Source organism: Pipistrellus hanaki (assembly GCF_964339955.1).
Source record: "Pipistrellus hanaki genome assembly, chromosome: X".
Lineage (NCBI taxonomy): Eukaryota > Metazoa > Chordata > Mammalia > Chiroptera > Vespertilionidae > Pipistrellus > Pipistrellus hanaki.
In genome coordinates this window covers 92,133,477-92,148,935 of record NC_140524.1, presented here as the reverse complement: position 1 = coordinate 92,148,935, position 15,459 = coordinate 92,133,477, and positions in this window count along the sequence as shown.

Here is a 15,459-nt window from a genome sequence, read left to right as displayed (position 1 = left end):
AAATATTTTTAAAGGCTTCCCTACTGATGCAACACTTAATGACATAAATAGTTGGAAGTTACAGGACAAGTACTAAATATTCAGATGAGAAGAACAGGGCACAGAGCATTGAATGATCAATGTCTGCTGTGCTTGGCAGCACTGAACCGGCTAAACAGCTTATGGAGACCCCTCAACAAAGGTAAACTACATAGGTCTGCTAACAATTTTCAAGGAAGATTACTTTGCAAGAAGTAATAAAGAAAGCAAAATAAAATGGAAGCTAAACTACAAGCTAAACAAGAGCAAGAAGAAAAACAAAAGTTAGCAGAAAATGCTGAAATGAAATATCTGGAAGAAAAGATTTTCCTTTCTGAAATTGTCAGGGAACCTAGAAGATCACACCTGCAGAGGAGATTTGCACATCCTTTTCTCAAATCATGGTGAATTAAAATGGAAAGACTAACAAAAAAAAAAAAGGAAAGACTGTCAGAGAAACAAGGGGGAATAATCCTATCTACAGAAAAAGCTAAGGAAGCACTAGATGAAGCCAAAGATGCAAATAACGGTAACCTACAATTAAGGAACACAGTGACAGGGAAGTACTAGACAAAGATTTAGAAAAAGAAACATTGAAGAAAGTGGTAGAAGGTGCAACTCTACAGTTCCCTCTGCTCAGATAGTGCCTGCTGCCTCCTCCTTGGCCGCCTGTACATGCCTGGGCCATGGCTGGGAGGTTGCAGGCATCTTCCTGTGAGAGGAAGAGCAGATCCAGCAGGAGGAGCTGCAGAGATCCACTGATGAGATGAAATGGTTGGAGGAAATGTTTCAGAGCCCTGAAGCATATCTGTCTACACAGATAATTAATTAATTGGGGCATAATTGGGACAATTGGCGTAATTGGCAAAATTTCAAAACAAATTTCTCTGCAGCCCAGGGGAATAAGTATTTAAATTTACCAAAAACACTCAGGTTTCGGTCGGTGTATTAAGGAAACAACCACCGAGTGTAAAGGGGATGAATCTGGCACCCACCAAAAGCAAACTAGGCTCTGAGGACACGGGTCAGTGGCCGTCCACCATGAGGCATGCCCAGGAGGGGCTGTCTCCTGAAGGGAATGCTGGAGGGTCCCAGCAGCCTCTCTGTCCCAGCGGAGCCCAGTTGGCGGATTAGACCAACCGACCTATTCCCAATCCGGAGACTGGACACCGGAGCATAACCGGGTCACCTAGGTTGTCCAAAATAGAAACTCCTCTTCAAATTCAAGGAATTAAATTAAGGGAACCTAAAGGAAAGGAAAATGAAGCTTTTTCAAGAATAAATTCACAGCAGAGTCAAACTTATGAACAAAATGTTGAACAAGCTAGCTAAAACTCTAATTTTCTAAAAACAAACAAAAACTAACAACTCTCCATCTAGAAACCACATACTGCAATAGGAACACACTGCATACACAAGGATTCTGTCCCTTTGGTAGGTACGGACCAAGACTCCATCTCACTCAACACCATGCAGAAAAAGATAAAAACTGGTTTAACAAGCTTTTCAAAAGAAATAACCCTAATAAGCCTAACATACCATCATAAAGCAAATGGAGAATGGTAGAGGAAGGCCTGGGGGACAAATATAAAATCCAGACAGCCTCAGGCCTCAACCAAAACAATGTACCGTATTTTTCAGACCATAAGACGCACTTTTTTCCCCCCAGAAATGGGGGGGAAAAGTCCCTGCGTCTTATGGTCCAAATATAGCCTACACATATACTTTTAAAAAAAAGTTTTTTAACTTGCCCGGCTCTGTGTGGTCTCTGTGTGCTTGCCCGGCTCTGTGTGCTTGCTGCAGCCACTGTCCATTCCTCCGTGCCCAGAGTGTCTGCCCCGCTCTGTAAACCCCGAGTGGTAGAGGAGTTCCCATGTATGGTAGTCAGCCTCCATGCCCTGGCTGCAGCCATATCTCCATGTCAGCCCAGGTGCGGTGTACGGTAACTGCGTAATCCAAACCGTAATCATCGCCTGTACCCCTTGCTGGCCCGTACTCCGTGCCCGGAAGAATGCCGCGTCTATTCCCCCAATCATTCCTCTCTGCCCTCTGTTGCCGTGCTTGACTACTGGGTAGGCGTACTGTAGATCTCAGCAGAACCTTTACCATAAATCTTCAACTTTATTCTAATTTATTATTGAAGTCTCTCGTTATTGTGTTTTACAGTACATTTTGTCTTTTGCTGACTGTATTTGATATGGTTCTAAATTAGGGGTGTCGAACTCAATCAGAGAAGGGGCCAAAATCTAAAATCCAGCCTAAATCGCGGGCCGAACGGTTTACTGAACAGTCATAAACTGACAATGTCATAAACTGACAGCGGAGTGCAGTGATGACAGCGCGGTGCGGGCCACATTGCAAGGCCTGGCAGGCTGGATTTGGCCCGCGGGCCTTGTGTTTGACACATGTGTTCTAAATGGTTCTAAATGCTGCTGTTTACTTTACAGGGTTGATTACATCTGTTTATGATTGTGATGTTGGGTTTTAATGCACATAAAATATTTTAGGACACTATTTGTTTCAGAATCTTTTTTTCTTCATTTCCCTTCTCTAAAAACTGGTGCGTCTTATGGTCCGGTGCGTCTTATGGTCCGAAAAATACGGTAGATCCTAACAATCTGATAACAATAATAGGAAGAGCGCCTCCACAGGAGATAGGAGGAATATTACTACAGACATCCATCCCCTGCAGGAGGACACTGACAAGGGAAGATCACTGGCACTGAAGGTAGTTGCAAAATACTCCACCAAGCCAGAGTAGTAAAAAGTAGGGTAATAAATTGGAAAAATGAAGGGACTGAGGAAACAGTAGAAGTCACCTCATTTTCAAGGCAGGAACTAACAGAAATTAGAAAACTAATGATTAAAGGAGAATTAACAGACGTAGAGTGGCTTGTAAAAAAATATGAACTTTGAGGCCACACGTCCATGTTGAGTGCAGATGAACTCGGAGCAGTGAGAGATGCAACAGAATTAGCCAAATTAAACACAGCACTAAGGGAAACTGCAGACCAACACTCACATACAGTAAGGTCCTCATGGAGCTGGATAGGAGACGCTTGGAGAAGAGCATTCCCAACAGTGGGCCTGTCTCAGGACCGTTTTCAGAACACTGGGAATCTCTTACAGTACAGACCCAATTAAGGGAACTGGTGATCCTAACTAGCCTCTATAAACCACATCTGAGCTCACCATGGGAAAGTTCAGATGTAGAAAGGATACTCAACGTACTAACAAAAAATGCTCCAGATGGCTACAAAATGCAGCTTCACCACCTTATCGTAGGGTCCAGCACTGCAGAGGATATTAAAAGGAAAATCCAACTGCAACAGAATCTGTTAGCAGAAAAAAATTCGCCTTCACGGCAAAAGAATCAAAGAAATATTCCCTTCCCATGCAACAGTATCGAGGACCTCTAAGCCCTTACAAACACCCCAAACCAACCAAAACAGGCAGAATGACCAATACACACAAGGACAAGCTTATTATTGGAGGAGGAACAATCCGTTCTTCAAGGACAATAATAAATTCAGAAGTAATAACGATGATAATAACAACACATTTAGAAATAACCCATTTAGACGTAATAACAACCCATTCAACAGAAGCCCACCAACCCAACCACAAAATCAAAGAAACCCCTTCAGGGCAGATATTGGAGACAACAACCATTTCAAAATAGTCAAAACCCCTTCAGACAGGATCAGGGAAGCTGGAGGGGCCCCCGGCGACCACAGCAAGTTGGGCAATAGGGGGCCATACCAGACACCGATGCCAGAACATCACTTCTACACTGCAGACCCTGAAGAAATCCCAACTACAATGCCTATATCCAGCCACACCCCATTAGTTAGAGACACATCACTCAACACAACAAATGACAACAGACCCCACATGTCCCTCCAAATCTCCCTGGGAAGCATCCATTACAATATAAAATCCTTTTATTGGAAATGGCTGGCAGGTCTCCCTGCTAAAAGAAACCCACCGCTTACAAAAAGATTTCAATACAGACCCAAAGAAAGCACCTACAGTACATATGGAAGGAGTCACAGGAAATGTGACCCAGCCAAGCCAACACGAGGAGAAATACTATACGAAGGCAAACAAATCCCAATCCCATTCCTACTCTCACCCCAGGTTCAAAACATATTAGGTATGGCCATCCTACCAACATTATTTTGTCACATTTCCCACACACCCAGGCTACATAAAATCAAAACTTTCCTCACTGCACTACAAACACCTCCATTGACATTACCAGAACCAAATACAAATTCATTCACACCTCAATGCCCTCCAAAAGGAGAACATGAGGATGTAATCAAAGCACTTAAACTTTTGGAGTCAAAATCGGTTTGGCTCAGTGGGTAGTAAGCCTGCGAACTGAAAGGTTGTGGGTTCGATTCCAGACAAGGGCATATACCTTGGTTATGGGCACATCCCCAGTAGGGGGTGTGCAAGAGGCAGCTGATCCATGATTCGCTCTCATTTATGTTTCTAATTCTCTATCCCTCTCTCTTCCTCTCTGTAAAAAAAAAAATCAATAAAATATACTTTAAAAAAATTTTTTGGAAGAAGATATAATAGAACCAAGAAGATGACACATTTATAATAGCCCAATCTGGCCTGTAAAAAAGCCTAACGACACATACAGGATCACAACTGACTATGGCAGGGGTCTTCAAACTACGGCCCGCGGGCCACATGCGGCCCGCAGAGGAGTCTGATCCGGCCCGCCAGGTTTTTTGGGCAGTGAGCGCAGCCGAGGTGTTGCAGTAGGAATTAGTAGTTCATATAATCCGGCCCTCCAGCTCTCTGAGGGACCGTGATCTGGCCCCCACTTTAAAAAGTTTGAGGACCCCTGGCTATGGCAACCTGAAAAAGGCCTTCCTCACCAAAAACAGATGGCTCCTGCCTGATGCACAAGAAGGAATCTATATTATCCCTAGAGTTATGGCAGCAATTGATCTCTCAGACATGTTCTCTGCAATACCTATAGCAGAAAATTCCAGACCCATTACCACATTTACATGGCAAGGCAAACAATACCAATTCAAAAGACTCCCACAAGGATACAAAAACTCTCCCAAAATCGCACACAACCTATTTGCTAACATTGACCCCACAAATACAAACCCACAATCATACAATACATAGGTGACATTCTACTCTATAGCAATGACAAAGAGATTCTACAATCTGGTCTAGAGTCACTAGTAACACACCTACAATCACTAGGTTGGACAATTAATCCTGACAAAATCCAGCCCCAAGACACCAAAACAACATTTTCAGGCATCCTTAGAGCTCTGAAGGTAAAACATACCAAACAAAGTAATAAACAAATTACTAAACTTAAAAACCCCAAACAACAAAAAAGAAACCCAACAATTAACGTAACTTTTCAAGTACTGGGGACAACACATACCATACCTAGCAGACATTGTAAAACCCATATACAAAGTCACCAGGAAGGCAGTAGATTTCATATGGACCCAAGAACAGGAAGAAGCATTTAAACCATTAAAGGACTTCATGGACCACTTTTAATCCCTACAAAGTATCAAGCCAGGAGAAAAAATAGTACTAGACATTAGTTTCATGGCAAAACTTGGCAGCTGGGGACTACACAAAAGAGGAACAGAAGACAAAAGCTAATCCCTTTGGATTCTGGACTCAGAGATTCCCTTACTCTTACCACAGATTCTCTCATGTTGAGAAGCTAATCTGGACACTGTATGTGGCACTGTTGCATGTAGAGCCGCTGACCACACTTAACCCAATAACCCTGCGCAGCACATTGCCCTGAAGGCATGGCTCAGAATATCAGCTGAAGAATTGGCAGGTTCCCAAATTGAAGAAAAGACTCTCGCGTGGAAGTGGTGCATTCACACAAGAAACCTCTGGCTAAGGAGAGCCAGCCCTCCTCACCCAGGAGGTCAACCAACTTGAGGTAGAACCATCTACCTGTGCCAACAAGTTTGTCCAAGCACCTGATCCAATCGGTGTGGAAGGGCCACAATAAAGCCCTAAGCTTAAAGACGCCCGGTTTACAGAAGGATCAGCCTCTGTAACCAGTGACCAGTACGAATGGAGAGCAGCAGCCTTCAACCCAGTGACCTCCAGGGCGCTAAGGGCGACCGCTAAGTCCAAAGCTGCTCAGCATGGTGAACATACAGCTACATATTTAGCCATGAAGGACTCAACTGACAATCATTCCAAAATTTACATCTTTTCCGACTCATGGGTAGTTTGTAAAGGAATCACTGAATGGCCAGGCAAATGACAACAGTCTTGTTAATTAGTGGCAAAAGTTATGGTCACAAGACGGTTGGATAAAACTCCACCACCTCACCAAACAAATTAAAATATACATTACACATATCAATGCTCATGCTAAACACAAAACACCCACAACACTGCACAACACAATAGCAGACACATTAGCAAAAGGAATTATACCAAGGATAACATCACCATCACGGACAATTCAAAATTATTAGCAATTAATCTAAAATTAGTAAGAAATGAAAATAATGACTGGTCCATCGGCCCTCTTCAAAAACTTACATTAAAAAAGGAAGGAGGCAGCTGGGACCGGTTTGGCTCAGTGGATAGAGCATCGGCCTGCGCATTGAAAGGTCCCGGGTTCGATTCCGGTCAAGGGCATGTACCTTGGTTGCGGGCACATCCCAGTAGGGGGTGTGTAAGGGGCAGCTGATTGATAATTCTCTCTCATCGATGTTTCTAACTCTCTATCCCTCTCTCCTCCTCTCTGTGAAAAATCAATAAAATATATTTTTTTTTTTAAAAAAAAAGGAAGGAGGCAAATACAAATTATCCTCACCAAGCACAGATCTTACCTTCACACCACAATTTACACAGCAGATACATACAACATTGGGATATTTAGGGCACTCCTCTCTTGCCCACTGGTTCCTTAAAAGAAACCGGAAGGCGCCCATCAAACTCATTAAACAAGCAATCAAGTCCTGTGAACAATGCAGAGGCACTCACACATGTAAATATTACACTACCCAGACTGACTACAGCATTTGTGCCTAATCAAGTCTTACAAACTGACTTTATTGGCCCACTTCATGTACCCTTTGCAGATAAACATGCATGCACTGTTGTTGACACAACACCTGGAATGCTTTGTGCTTACACCTCAAGACATCCAAATGCAAAAACCACCATGAAAGCACTCTCAACATGGTTCTCATTCTATGGTCCCCCACAAATCACTGAACCAGACCAAGGCACATACTTCACAGCAGCATCAATCCAACAACAAGCACAAGACTCAGACATTGATTGGAAATTCCACCTGCCTTATAACCCACAAGCGGCTGGACAAATAGAAAGACACAATGGCCTCCTCAAATACAAAATATAAATACTACTCATGGACAGGTCATTCACACACTAGGACAATTACTAGACACAGCATGTCTACAACTAAACTCCAGGCCTAGGGTAAATAGACTCTCCCCAATAGAAGAGTTACTCCAGCCACACATTCTGAATTATCCCTTTGTGGATCATAAACCACCCCCCAATATCACGAAAAAATTACCCTATAAAATCCTGACTAAATCCACTAAGGACGGCTCCTTATCCCCACAGGAAATGATCACCCACTCTGGATCATCGCTCTTCTGGACTGCAAACAGTCTAGGACACCTACAACAAACCAAAATACAGAACTCTACCCCTCTGGCATGATCCAACTGCTCACTCAAAAACTCCTATATTGCTCCATACCTCCTCTCAGTCCCTTCTCAATCCTTACCACACTAGTTCTAGTTTTGACCCTCAAATACCTCCTCAACAATGAGCTTGAGGATCCTCTGCATCTCCCTCTTTGGACTCCTCCTCCTTCTAGCACTCCTAGCAACCCCATGGACACTCCATTGGACGTGGTGTCCGTATCGCTCGTGTAACAATACCAACACCACCGAGCCCACCACTACCATCCACGCGACCCTAGAAGCCTTAAAAAACCCTGCTCTGCTTTTTATAATCATACCCTCTGCATCCTACACAAATAATAGCCCTCTCTTTTTCAGTGATCAGACACTGGAAACCTGGGAACAACAACTAAATGCATTTCTAGAAGAAATCTCAGCACCCCCAGGACCCCCACAACCCATACCAAACCAACCCCCCATTTCCCCTACTCCTCCCTCCACCCCACTTCCAATTAACCCTCCTGTGGAACCAGCCCCAGCCCCAACAATTCCTTTTTACCCTAGGATTGCTCTTGACAATTATCGCATAAGACTTCACTCCCAGATATGTAATGATCTTTGGGACTCCTGGATACCCCCACCCGACTCTTATTCTGAATATCCAGCACACATACAGACCGGCCTCACAGGCCCCCTGAGACAAAGTCTCCAGAACCTGCTGGATGACATTGAAGCATTTGCTGACTATCTCCCAGGGCAAAGTGCTATTGATTACCTCCACCTCTACAGCATTTTACTCGATTGGTGGAGGTAGCCATCTACTCTCCTAATAGAGACCCACATCCTATCCCAGCTCTCTCATTAGCCACCCCCTTCATTGCCTTTTACACTCCAATCACTATCCATCCCCACCCGTTCCCCTTGCGCCGCCAACATGGGAATGCATACCCAGCATCACTCAAGAAGAAATCCACCACGCTCTGTTAGCACAGCGCATCATTCAGGAGCTAGAACAGAGAGACATGGAACTGGATTTCCTCTGCTACTGCTGGTCTTTACACTCTCCCTTATGACTGCTGCCTCTGCTAATATGGCCACTTCTATTGCTACCTCCAATGCCCAGACCTCTGTGATTACTGCTTCTGCCTCTAACCCTACCTCTGCTCCCTCTACTCCCACAATGACAATCCCTTCATTTACCCTTCTTACACATCCTACCCACATACCTATCCTGAAAAAATCGGAAAAACATTGTGTGTACCCACCTGTACACATAGTCACAAACAATAATTCTTTATTCTCATACTCTATAGGACACTTTGATTTTCATACCTCTATCCACTATTATAGCACCGATAAACTCTGCCCTGCATACCTTTCTGCACTCACTTCCTAAACCCTTGCATTAAATTCTGAGCAAACGACCCTTAGAGCTCACTACCACACCCAACTAAATAACTGCATACCACTTCAATGGTTTCAAGATGCTCTCACCACTAGATCTGTATCAATCATAGACACCCAACATTATGAGCCATCAACTACAACATATGAAATCACTAACAAATCCTCTTACTCTCAACCCATTCAAAGCATAGATCCCTTGGTTACTCATGAAAACCTGACATGAATACAAAGAGCGAATCTCAATGTCATTCCCTTTATGGAAAGATTAGTGCATTTCTGGAACAGATTCTGAAGATTATGAGTCCAAGGATGAAAACAACTGTGAGGATGAGGATGACCCCTCAGATGACTCCTCAAATGCTTCCCCCACATCCACAGTAACGCCAATACTCAACAGACATCCATTCTTTTCACCACTAACAACCCAATTCTTCCACTAGGATTCAATAGGACAAAACATTTTAACAAGACTCATGTAGTCACAGGAAATGGTATTACATATTGTCAATACTATCGCACAGGCTTTCCCAACTTTCCCAGTTTTGGCAACTTCTGCACTGACTCCTGTATCATGCCTCAGGAGTCACCAACTATTGCAGCACCCTCACAACACCACTAGAGGGCGCTCTGACCCCTCAGGAATTTTTAACCTCAGATTAAAAAATTTCTGACCATACACACATATTCCACAAGTTCTTACAGATCTCATTACATCACCTGTATTTGAAAATTTCAACAATCATTTACTTCAAATTAATAACAACCCTAAATTTGGTAAAATAGCTCGCATATACTTCATTGCATTTATCCTGAATGGCACCCAGTCTAACATAGAAAATTTATTTACACAGAAAATAAAAGATGAATTTGTTTTTGTTTTGTTTGTTTGTTTTTTAAACATTCATCTCAGGATTTATGACAACACAATTTTCCCAAATACAAAAGAGGGGACAAGAAGGGAGCAGAGCGTGTGGCCACACTGGGGAGGGTCCCGGGCAGCCCAGTCCAGAGAGACTGGAGCCGTGCAGTGGGGGGAACCTGCCACCTCTCCTCCACTGGACTTCCCAGCAAATAATAGGAGGTGGCAGATCCATTCTGGGGCCACCCCAAAACCAGAGCATGGGGTGGGGGTGGGCACGAGGGTAGAGAGCTAAAGGAGATTTGGAGAGGACTGAGGCCCACCCCTCCCTGCCCGGGACAGGGAGTAGAAATGACCGGGGAGGGGTCCCTAGCACATAAAGGGGACTTCTGGTTGCAGGTGCTCCTTTTGGGGTGACCAGTGCCTCAAGAGCAAGAGCACCCCTGCCTGCCCCCCATGGGACCTGCCTCCAGAGTGCTGGGCCATGAGTGACCCAGACAACTGTCTCCTGGACAGCAATCCACCTGGTGTCACCTCAGAAACCCAACACAACAGGCAAACAGAATTAATGATTGAAGCATACGCTGAGCTTCTTACTGTTCTCCATTGTTTCAATGCCACAGAAAAAAATCCCTCCTCAAGTCTTATGGCTCCTCCAGGCACACACTGTCAAACAATATCAATCTATTCAATGAAAAATGTCCCAACCCGAATTGTTGGGATTTTGGAAAACAAACCTCACAACACCACATTTCCCAGGAGTCATATCCAATACACACTTAAAGACAAACCTGTCTACTTCTAAAATGGATCTCACCTCTGTAACACTACATCATCCAGACACAGAGCATGCATTCTTGCAAATCTCAACAACATACCCCTATCGTCCAACTTTCAAAACATATACCCTAGACTCCCCATTGTGAAACTTCCTAATGTAACACACAATACTATATACAATAGCCTCAGAGACACTCTCTTCTACACCCTTGATGGAGACCCTTACACATGGAGAAACGTTTCATGGTCAAGAAGAAACTACAAATTTCCAGTCTTCCTCCTTAACAGGACTACGCTCCTGTATAACCTTACAGGTGGCTGTGTCTCTAACCCCCAATTCACAGGATTCAAACTACCCTTCCTACTGCAGACATATCAAACCTATGCTTCTTCATTCAATTCTCTTGCCACCAATCCATACTCTTATGGCCCATTCCCCATCACCTCCTGGACCAACCTTCCTATTCCTTTCCAATTCATCACTGGCAATGTCCTAGACACCGCCGATTCACCCAGTAGCTCCACCACATACATGTACCAATACCCTAAAACAGTAATCAGACCTAGTATCATCTCTAACCCTGACCTGGAAAACCATTCATGTTTAAATATTCAGGACCACCTTGTAAACCTTACATATAACACCTCATGTGGTCTGAAACCTATTGCATGGTTCCACAATTTTGGAGCAAACATTAATCCAACAAACACACACAGACTTTCAGGAACCCTATCACAGGGATACCAACAATACATGCTCCACTGTATGGATGGCGCATGAAACAAATTAAAACCTGAGGCCACGCCCCCCCACCCTGCCTCCAGGCCAGGGAACCTCTGACTGCACCCCCCATCCAGGGGGACTTGACAGAGGATCTCAGGATGTGCCCCTCCATCCCCGCACTGGGCCAGGGGACCTGGGGCAGCATCTACCTGCTTGACAGGGGACCTCAGGCCATGCCCCCACCCAGCGGGGCTTGACGAGGGACCTCAAAGTGCTTCCAAGGGCTGGGTTGCAAAAAAGGACAAACATTGTATGGTTCTACTTATAAGAGCACCTAGGGTAGTAAAATTCAGCGACACAAAGTACAATGGCGGTTTCCACATGCAGGGAGGAGGGGAGAATGGGAAGTTGTTTAGAGGCACTGATTTCATTTTGGAAATATGAAAACTTCTGGGGAAAGATGATGCTGAGGAGGACACAATAATGTGAATGTACTTAACGCCACTTAACTACATAATAGTAGCTAAAATAGTATTATATTTTTCACATTAAAAAGAAGTCCCAATACATATTACAACATAAATGAATGTTGCAAACATTAACTTAAGTGAAAGAAACCAGCTACAATAGGACACACATTGTATGATTCCACTTATATGAAATGTCCACAATAGGCAAATCTATACACATAAAGAGGTAATATCCTAATTGTCTGTTACTGTGTCACAGTAACAACCAACTTGCATATTCACAGACCAGCAGGAGGATGTGGGTGCAGCAGGGAGCCCTCGGCTGCATCCAAATTCCCCCGGGTTTGAGGAGAGTGTCTGAGAGGAGCCCAGACTGCAAAGAAGGAAGTCCAGCGGCCACGGGGAGCTCTTCCAATCCCTGTGCACAGACACCCTACCCCAGCCCTCACACATCTGAGAGGACAGACTGACACCCAACCAGCCCCTGCACCCCCAGGGAGACAAGGAGGCTGACCAGACAGGAGAAGACCCACCCTCTGGGGTAGCTGCAGCCCGCACCTGTGACTTCTGATCTCTTCCCCCGCCAGCACCGCCCACAACAATAACAGGCCAGCAACCATGGCTCAGTGCCCCAGAGGCACCTGGGGCCCTGGCCCACCACTGTCAGGCCCCCTCTGCTGGGGCCGGGCACACCTCTCCTCCCTACAACTCCAGACCTGGGTGGAGGCAGGCCTGAGTAGCCCCCCAGGGCCAGATCCTTCCGACCCCCCAAAGCAGAAGCTCCATCTCCCCAGCGGGAGTGCTCTGAACCTCGCTGGGGGCATGGCTAAACCCACCCTCCTAGCCTGCCTGGCTCACCATGACTGGGCCCCACCTCACTCCAGGAGATTGGAGCCCTGCCCTGAGCAGGTACAGCCTCTGAACAGACACTACAATTTAAAGAATGGCGCCAAGTGGGAAGGTTTGACAGTTACTCCCCCTTTGGCCTCCCTAACCATTAGTGCCCCCCTAACACCCCACTGCCCACCAGTGCCTCCAAGGATAACCACTGATACAGAGCTGCTGGCCAGAGCCCACCCCTCCAAGGCCTGTAGAACCCTCTGCAAAGCTTCCATAGCTACAGCCCCAGGGAATAATCATGCCCTCCGCCCCCAATCAGAACCTGCTACCCGCCAGGGTACCTGTGGGCTGGAAAATAGCAATCCCATCCCATTTAGACATCACTTACTTGATGAAACATTTCTAGGTTTATCAGCTCAGAACCTCCTCATGACAACCCAGAGAGGTAGGGGAGGAGAGATGACAGTCCCCATGGAATATGCGCATGTATTCAGAAATGCAGCTCAGAGAGGAAGTGCCAAGGCCAGTGGTTCCTAAGGTGCAGCACACGCCCCACAGGGCGGGGGGGGGGGGCAATCTGATTTTAGGTGCGGCAATTTGAGAATACGTAACAGTGAACTTTTTGCATTTCTTGTGGTTCTAGGGGACTCATCTACAGCATATACCCTGCATAATGCAGGCTAATGTACAAATGTCCAAATGGTGCACGCTGACCACCAGGGAGCAGTCACTCAATGCAGAAACATCTGCTGGTGGTCAGTGTGCTCCCACAGGGGGAGGGCCACTCAGCCAGAAGCCGGGCTCACTGCTGGCCAGCACAGGGGCAGTGGTGGGAGCCTCTCCCCGTCCCTGGCCGAGCTGAGGATGTCCCACTGATGGCTTAGTCCCACTAAACCATCAGTCCAACATCCCCATTGGTATTCCTGACTGGGAGAGGGTGCAGGCCAGGCTGAAGGGCACCAGGCCTCTAGTCCGTACATAAAGAAAGCAGATTGGTCTTTGCCAGGGGCTTGGGGAAAGAGGAATTCACTGTTGGTCTGCATGAGGTTTCTTTTTGGAGGAGATAGAAACGCCTGGCATTAGACAGCATTGAGCACAAAACAGAACAATATGACTACACAAAAAACCACTGAATTATACATTTTGTAAGGATAATTCATGTTTTCTGAATTTCATCTCAAAAAATGTGTGGACAAAAGTAATCTACCTGCAAGACAGACAGAAACCATCTTTTTATGATCTGGCCTCAGAAGGCACAAAGCATTCCTCCCATCGGGTGCAACAAAGTCAGTCCCTCAGTCTGGCCGACATTCCCAGTTAGGTTTTACACTATATCACCAACACATTAGCCTTTCAGTGTCACAGGGGAAGGTATGACGTCAGTCACCCATCACAGAGGCGGCTCTGGCTCAGAGAGCTCCAATACCTGCCCAAGGCCACAGGGACAAGGGGCCCCGGAACTCACACTGGAACTACAACCAGCTGACCCCAAACCTGTGCTGTTAACCTCCATCAGGGGTGGGTTTTCACCCCACACATCTTTGGGAACCATGGACACTTGGGACCACCCCTCCCGGAACTTGTACATCATTTCTGGGGCTGGTTCCATACACCTGAGCGTTTTCATCTCCCCAGATGTTTCCCAGGTGCACTCTGTATAGAGAACCACCCCTAGGTGCCTGATGGCTGCATGCTATTCCCATGGCTAACTGGCTCCAGCTGGCTGGTGGGTGATTGGGGCAGTGCCCCTGCCCAGCTCCCTGTGACTGCCTGCCACTGTGACAGCACAATGCCTGCCTGAGGAGGAGGCCCTCGGGAAACACCATTGGACACAAGGACTCACAGCAAACTGCCACTCAGAACCTCAGCTGCCCAAGGGTTCCGCTGGAACTCAGGGGCGCACAGTTGGCTGGCGCTGGGAGCTGGTCTGTCTGGCCTCTCCAGTGGCAGGAGGTTCCCGGGTCCACTTGGTGGGCACCCCTGCTGCCCACTAAGCACCTCAGCTCGGCCCAGAGCACAGTCGGTAGGAGAGAACTCTCTACCCAACTCCCTCTCCCAGTTCCCAAACTCAGAGGCCCAGCACAGGGCCTAGAACCACTGAGGCTGCGTGGCTGGGGATTCACCATGGATCACCGAAGCCGATCTCAGAGCAGACGCCTGGGCCCAACCCGTCGCACTCGGTCCCGAACCCCCAGAGCCCCGTTTCCCTGGCATGTGGAACTGAGGGTCAGAGAAAGAGCAGGACCGGAGCGGCGAGAGCCCCCCAGGCAGAGGACTGCAGTCCACACGCCCCCGGAAAGGGAGGAGCTGCCAGACAACGTGATGGGTAAGGATCAGCTCTCCCCTTCTCACAAAAGGGGGGTGGCTTCCTATCTTCCTTCCTGTTCCCACAGGAGACAGGGTCAGGGAGCACAAAGCAAACCTATCATGGACAGGCTGGGGTGGGGGTGAGTTGGAAAGGGCAGGTTCCTGTGGGCCTCAAAGGGTTGTCACAGGAATGAAGATACAACGTGTGAAAGTCACTTGTAACCCAGACAGGCTGGTGGTGGTGTTTACAAAGCCAAGTACTTACAATAGCAACTTCCATGAGGAGGGGCCTTGGGAAACAGATGAGTTTGACATGGACTTCCACCCCAGGTAGCTGATAATCTAAAGGAGAAAAGG